The following is a 6,000-nucleotide window of genomic DNA, read 5'->3' as shown; positions in this document are numbered from 1 at the left end:
GTCGAGTTGCTGCAAAGAAACCACTACTAAAGGACAACAATAAGAAGAAGAGACTTGCTTGGGCCAAGAAACACGAGCAATAGACATTAGACCGGTGGAAATGTGTCCTTTGGTCTGGAGTCCAAATTGGAGATTTTTGGTTCCAACCACTGTGTCTTTGTGAGATGCGGTGTGGGTGAACGGATGATCTCCGTATTTGTATTTCCCACTGTAAAGCATGGAGGAGGAGGTGTTGTGGTGTGGGGGTGCTTTGCTGGTGACACTGTCTGTGATTTATTTAGAATTCAAGGCACACTTAACCAGCATGGCTACCACAGTGTTCTGCAGCGATTTGCCATCCCATCTGGTTTGGGCTTAGTGGGACTATCATTTGTTTTTCAACAGGACAATGACCCAACACACCTCCAGGCTGTGTAAGGGCTATTTTACCAAAAAGGAGAGTGATGGAGTGCTGCATCAGATGATCTGGCCTCCACAATCCCCCGACCTCAACCAAATTGAGATGGTTTAGGATAAGTCGGACCGCAGAGTGAAGGAAAAGCAGCCAACAAGTGCTCAGCACATGTGGGAACTCCTTCAAGACTGTTGGAAAAGCATTCCAGGTGAAGCTGGTTGAGAGAATGCCAAGAGTGTGCAAAGCTGTCATCAAGGCAAAGGGTGGCTGTTTGAAGAATCTCAAATATAAAATATTTTGATTTGTTTAACACTTTTTTGTTACTACATGATTCCATATGTGTTATTTCATAGTTTTGATGTCTTCACTATTATTCTACAATGTAGGAAATAGTGAAAATAAAGAAAACCCCTTAAATGAGTAGGTGTTCTAAAACTTTTGACCGGTAGTGTATGTGAGGGTATACAAATGTAAACAAGGTTTGAACTGATTGTTTTAGTCAAATATTATATATGTTTGGGCTTCTTGCAGTCAATTTGCAGTCTACACATTATTTGTAATTATGTTCCGGCCCCCTGACCATCCACTCAAGACAAATATGTTCTACCTGATACTTCATTGCACCCACCTGGTGTCCAAGGTATGTATAATTATGTGATTAGAGGGGAACAATGAAAACAAGCAACCAAATCTCGCTTACGGCCCCAAAAGGCTAGAGGCGGCTCTGCATCAACAGAGGGCTACCTTTTTTCTTAGGAGCTATACGTTGAACATATCTACTGTAACGTATTCCAAAACAAACCCCAATCTCAGTAAAAACTGTTTACATCCTTTAATTTTTGAAGGAATAACTGTTTATATCCTCGGTTATTGGAAATTGAGATTTAGAATGTGATTTCCGAGTTATCGTAAATGATCTGAGAACAGTTTCTTGAAGTGCACGTCATTATTGAAGAGAAGAATGGTTTACCCTCACTTGTACATTAGCCTTCAACAGCTTTTAGCTTGCCATTTCCTCCATAGGTTCTATTAACGATACAAGGGAGGGATTTTCATTTTGTTTATTGGAGTAGATTCCATTTGTAAATAAATTGGATCCCTAGAGGATCTCTGCTAAAATCTGTGTAATGTGCTTTCCTGTCGGGAAAGTGCCCATTAAAATAATTGTCTATACACCTATCTGGAACGCTCCATGTTATGTTATTCTGTTACAACATTAGGAAAATGAGAACCACATTTGTAGATATTGAAATGTATTATGATCAAAAGTAGGCAAACTATGTGAAACAAATTTTACTGATTGCAAAGTATTTAAATACTGCTACTACTAGTGAAATGGGGTTGCATCTTCTAGTTGCAAAGAGGCAATTGCAAATTATACCCAAACTCCTGGATTTTCCACTATAATGTTTTAGATTGATACCAGAGCAAGGTTTGGTCCATAGGAGGGTAGAATTCTCATGGGAGTGATATGTGATGCTGTGAAAGCTGTTCCCATGGCTCATTCTACCACTCTGGTCTCTTAACTGCAGTGCATGGGCACACAGCCAAATGGGATGGCACTTTCTCGATTAGGTCCTCTCTCTTTCTCTTTAGTATAACTTGCTCTACCAGTCTAATTTCCTACCATGTTTTCAGATATGATATCAGTCATAGTGCCAGTGCTAAGTGGGTAACCACAGAGACATCAGAGAGTGTTTTAGATGTTGGAGAGGATGGGACATAATGTACAGTACCAGTCAAAAGTTTGGACACACCTAGTCAATCCAGGGTTTTTCTTTATTTTTACTATTTTCTACATTGTAGAATAATAGTGAAGACATCAACTATGAAATAACACATATGGAATCATGTAGTAACCAATAAAGTGTTAAAAAAATCAAAATATATTTTATATTTGAGATTCTTCAAAGTAGCCACCCTTTGCCTTGATGACCGCTTTGCACACTCTTAACACTTTTTTTGGTTACTACATGATTCCAAATGTGTTATTTCAGTTTTGATGTCGTCACTATTATTCTACAATGTAGAAAACAGTAAGAATAAAGAAAAACCCTTGAATGAGTAGGTGTGTCCAAACTTTTGACTTGTACTGTAGCTACCAATATATTGGACAATAATGTATTGGACAATAAACTCAGCAAAACATGGCTGCTTGTGAAATAGGCATAAATGAACTCTGATGGGATTAGTGCAGTATGTATGGAAAGGATTGTCTGGGTTTGTGAGAACTGGAGTACTGTATGCTGCTCTCTACATGTATTTTGATCTTGCACAGGCAACCTAACCCCTCCTTGACTCAGTTATCTGTAATCTGTCTGTACCGAGGTAAGCACGAAGGCCTGTCTGGGTTGCTGCCCTTTAAAGGGCGGCTGAACTTCCTGATTTGGCCTCGTTTTCGATTTGGTTCATTAAGAAATGCTTGCAGCCATGATGAATTCAAAACGTGAGTTGGTTTTGGGGTGTGGTTTGATGTGGGTGTCTTGTGCGTGTTCGCAGGTGGGAAGAGTTAGCCAAACGTCTTTCGCTAATTCGCTTCAGCCGTCTAGTGTGCGACCGTGGCAAAATTGGTTTGACTTTGGATAGCCTATCTCCGGTGCTAGTTAGGGACCATCAATAAATTACACAATGTAAATTACACTATTTTCACGTTGCACACCTTTTAGTTTTCTAATTAAATGCTTTCAATATTACAATTTCTACAATGTATATATTTGGTTTAAGGTTTTTAAGTCATTGAAATTTGGAGTTATTAGAATTGTAACATATTGTACCATGTGTAATTTACTGATAGTCCCTAACTAGCCACATAGGGATGGATATCCAAAGTCAACCCAAATTTACGACCGGTATTGCGATCGAGTCGCATGCAGCTGCAATCCGAATTGATGATTACTTTCTGTGGGCATGTAGGCAGGATTGAAACAAACACAACCTTAATTTACGTTGTGATGCCGTCACGACCACAAGTCTCACAAAACTCTGTTTTGGACGTGACTAACTTTATGACCATACTTATCCTATTTACACCTTGTAGTCAATTTTGACAATAGAATAAATGTTTCTGACTCATATCGATGCCACGTAGGCTGTTTTCTAAATGTGAAGTTGGTTTTTAGGGGTATTTGCTCTTTAATCCAGGGAGAGGAGTGAATCGAATCTGCAGTCAGCTGATATATAAGGGAGAGTGTGTGGAGACAGAGAGCAAGACATTTAAAGTGAGAGGCAGCATAGTGAGGCAGCATACAGGAAAATGATAAAGGATAGCGAAGAGAGCAGCCTTGGAAAAAATGAACAGCCCTCATCAGATGTGAGGGGGGAGGAAAAGAGAGGGAGTGGCAGGAAAGGAAGGAAGGAGAGGGGGGAGGTGGAGGGGGTAGGAGTGTACCAGCATGCGGCAGTGTTGTCTGGGGATCAGTTTTCACAGACAAAGCAGGCAGAGTGGAGCCTGGTGGACAGAGAGGCTGACACTGAGCCAGCTTTCCTCTGGACACTCCCCATCTCCCTATGCTGGGCTAGTGGTCTCAGGACGCACCCTGAGCGTCCTATGTTCTGGAGCTTTCTACTGGGCCTGCTACCTCCAACAGACTCCCATCTCTGGAGGCCTTTCTGGGGGCCAGCTATCTTTGGGCACTCCCTAATTCTAGTCTGGTCTAGAGCCCTTTCCTGGACTGGCTCTCACCAAACATCACCAATCTATTCTGGAGCTCTTCACAGCAGTGGCAGCCCCAACTGAGCCAGGGCAAAGACCTAAAGGAGCGGTCTACAATTTGGTAAGTCTCCTTTTTCTCCTTTGACCCTTCAAATTACTTTACAGACACTCACTCTGATTTTGTCCCCATCTATACACTACAGTATATGTTCAGCAGAGGTTGTGGTTTAGTATTGTTTTTGTTGGTTTGATGATAATATACCCCCTTGGTCCCTGTTTTAATTCTGTCTCATATTACAGCATCTGGTTCTACTTTGTTGTCCTTCAGCCAGCCATCCTCCCTCCCTGGCACAAGCACATTTTACATGCATGAAAAATGTGTTTATAGGATTCTTCGCAAAGCTCCTCCTGAAGTGTAGAACCTCCCTGTGAGGGTCGAGCACAGAGCTTTCATGAAAGGGGAAGTTGAACATTCCTGTGGATATCACAGATGGTTATAATAAGGGGAGCTTGTAGTGGAGACATATGGGCATAATAATGAGGCTGCCACTTCACTGGGCGTACAGTATTTCTATATTACTTTGAGTAGTTTTTAGTGTGAGGATGAGACCGATTTACCAGTGAGTCATGATTCTGTGCATGTGCGTGTGTGTGTGTGTGTGCGTTGACCACCCTCTTGCACGTGGACGGGTATTAGTCAAATCCCCTGAAAGAGTTCTCTGTCCGAAACATTCTTGCCACCGCCACCCAAATAACATAACATAGAAGTTTATTCATTGGCTAGAACCATATGACTTTGTGTGTCTGCATGAGCGTGTACTGTATGTGTAGAATATACTGTAGTTATAGAAGGGGTCCAGGAAAATGACCACTGCTTTGTGCGAGTTCTGTGTCTGCCTCTTCTTTAACATCTTTTCACAAACATCACACAACAATCAACAACATCACTGGGGTGGTTAAAAAGTATCAAACAGATAGTTTCTTTGCCTTTGCTACACTTTTATTGCTGGGTAAAGAGTTGATATTTGCTAACAGTGGGCCTGGAAGGGAAAGTATCTGTGGTATTTTCAACAGTGGAACATTGACCTTGCTGTGAACAGTTGAAAACAACCCCGGAAGATACTTAGGGGGTCTTATATTGCCATTGTTCTACAAAGGTTGTAAAATGACAATGTGAGGATAGAGAGCCATTGAAAAGCCAAAAAATAAGGGAGAGTAGCCATTTGAACTATCCCTTTATGGAACATTTGTCTGTTGTTCAGAGTGTGAAATGCAATAATCCTTGTGAGTTTCCTCTCGGCGAAGGTTTAAGAACCTATTTCCAAAGGGACTAGACAGCTGAGCCAAAAGTTGTCATCATTAATAGGCTTGGGTGGTATCCAGATTGTCATACCTTCATACCGACCTTGTGCCATACCGGGATATTCAGTAATACCAGCACTGAACACAAGGGGAGCTATTTTCAAACCCCACTGAGCCTTTGTAATCTGAAGGTAAGACATGCTAAGAAGTACATGTAAAATCCCATAGAGAATGCTAACTAAATGCTAATCTCTTGGCTGTTTCCAAATGCCATGGTATACACGGTATACCGCCTAAGCCTAGTCATTAACACAGAGAGTCAGGGACATAGAGAAAATACAGGCATATATATATATATATATATTTTTTTTTTTTTTTTTTGTCATTTAGCAGATGCTCTTATCCAGAGCGACTTACAGTTAGTGAGTGCATACATTATTTTTACATTTTATTTTCATACTGGCCCCCCGTGGGAATCGAACCCACAACCCTGGCGTTGCAAACGCCATGCTCTACCAACTGAGCTACATCCCTGCCGGCCATTCCCTCCCCTACCCTGGACGATGCTGGGCCAATTGTGCGCCGCCCCATGGGTCTCCCGGTCATGGCCGGCTACGACAGAGCCTGGATTTCGAACCACTGCGCCACACGG

At 41.8% G+C, this 6,000-nt stretch overlaps 1 protein-coding gene across 1 annotated transcript in view; it reads left to right on the top strand.

The window, feature by feature from the left end:
- The first annotated feature begins 3,832 nt into the window (after positions 1 to 3,832).
- Positions 3,833 to 6,000, top strand: part of plcd4b (phospholipase C, delta 4b) — a 28,300-nt gene continuing 26,132 nt past the window's right edge. Inside the window, exon 1 of the mRNA XM_084161856.1 lies at positions 3,833 to 4,167. The gene's annotated coding sequence lies outside the window, so the exon portion shown is untranslated. The remainder of the gene's footprint in view (positions 4,168 to 6,000) is intronic.

This window comes from Coregonus lavaretus (genome assembly GCF_964263955.1).
Source record: "Coregonus lavaretus genome assembly, chromosome: 5".
Classification (NCBI taxonomy): domain Eukaryota; kingdom Metazoa; phylum Chordata; class Actinopteri; order Salmoniformes; family Salmonidae; genus Coregonus; species Coregonus lavaretus.
The sequence above is the reverse complement of the archived record's forward strand: the minus strand, read 5'-3'. Positions and strand labels throughout refer to the sequence as shown.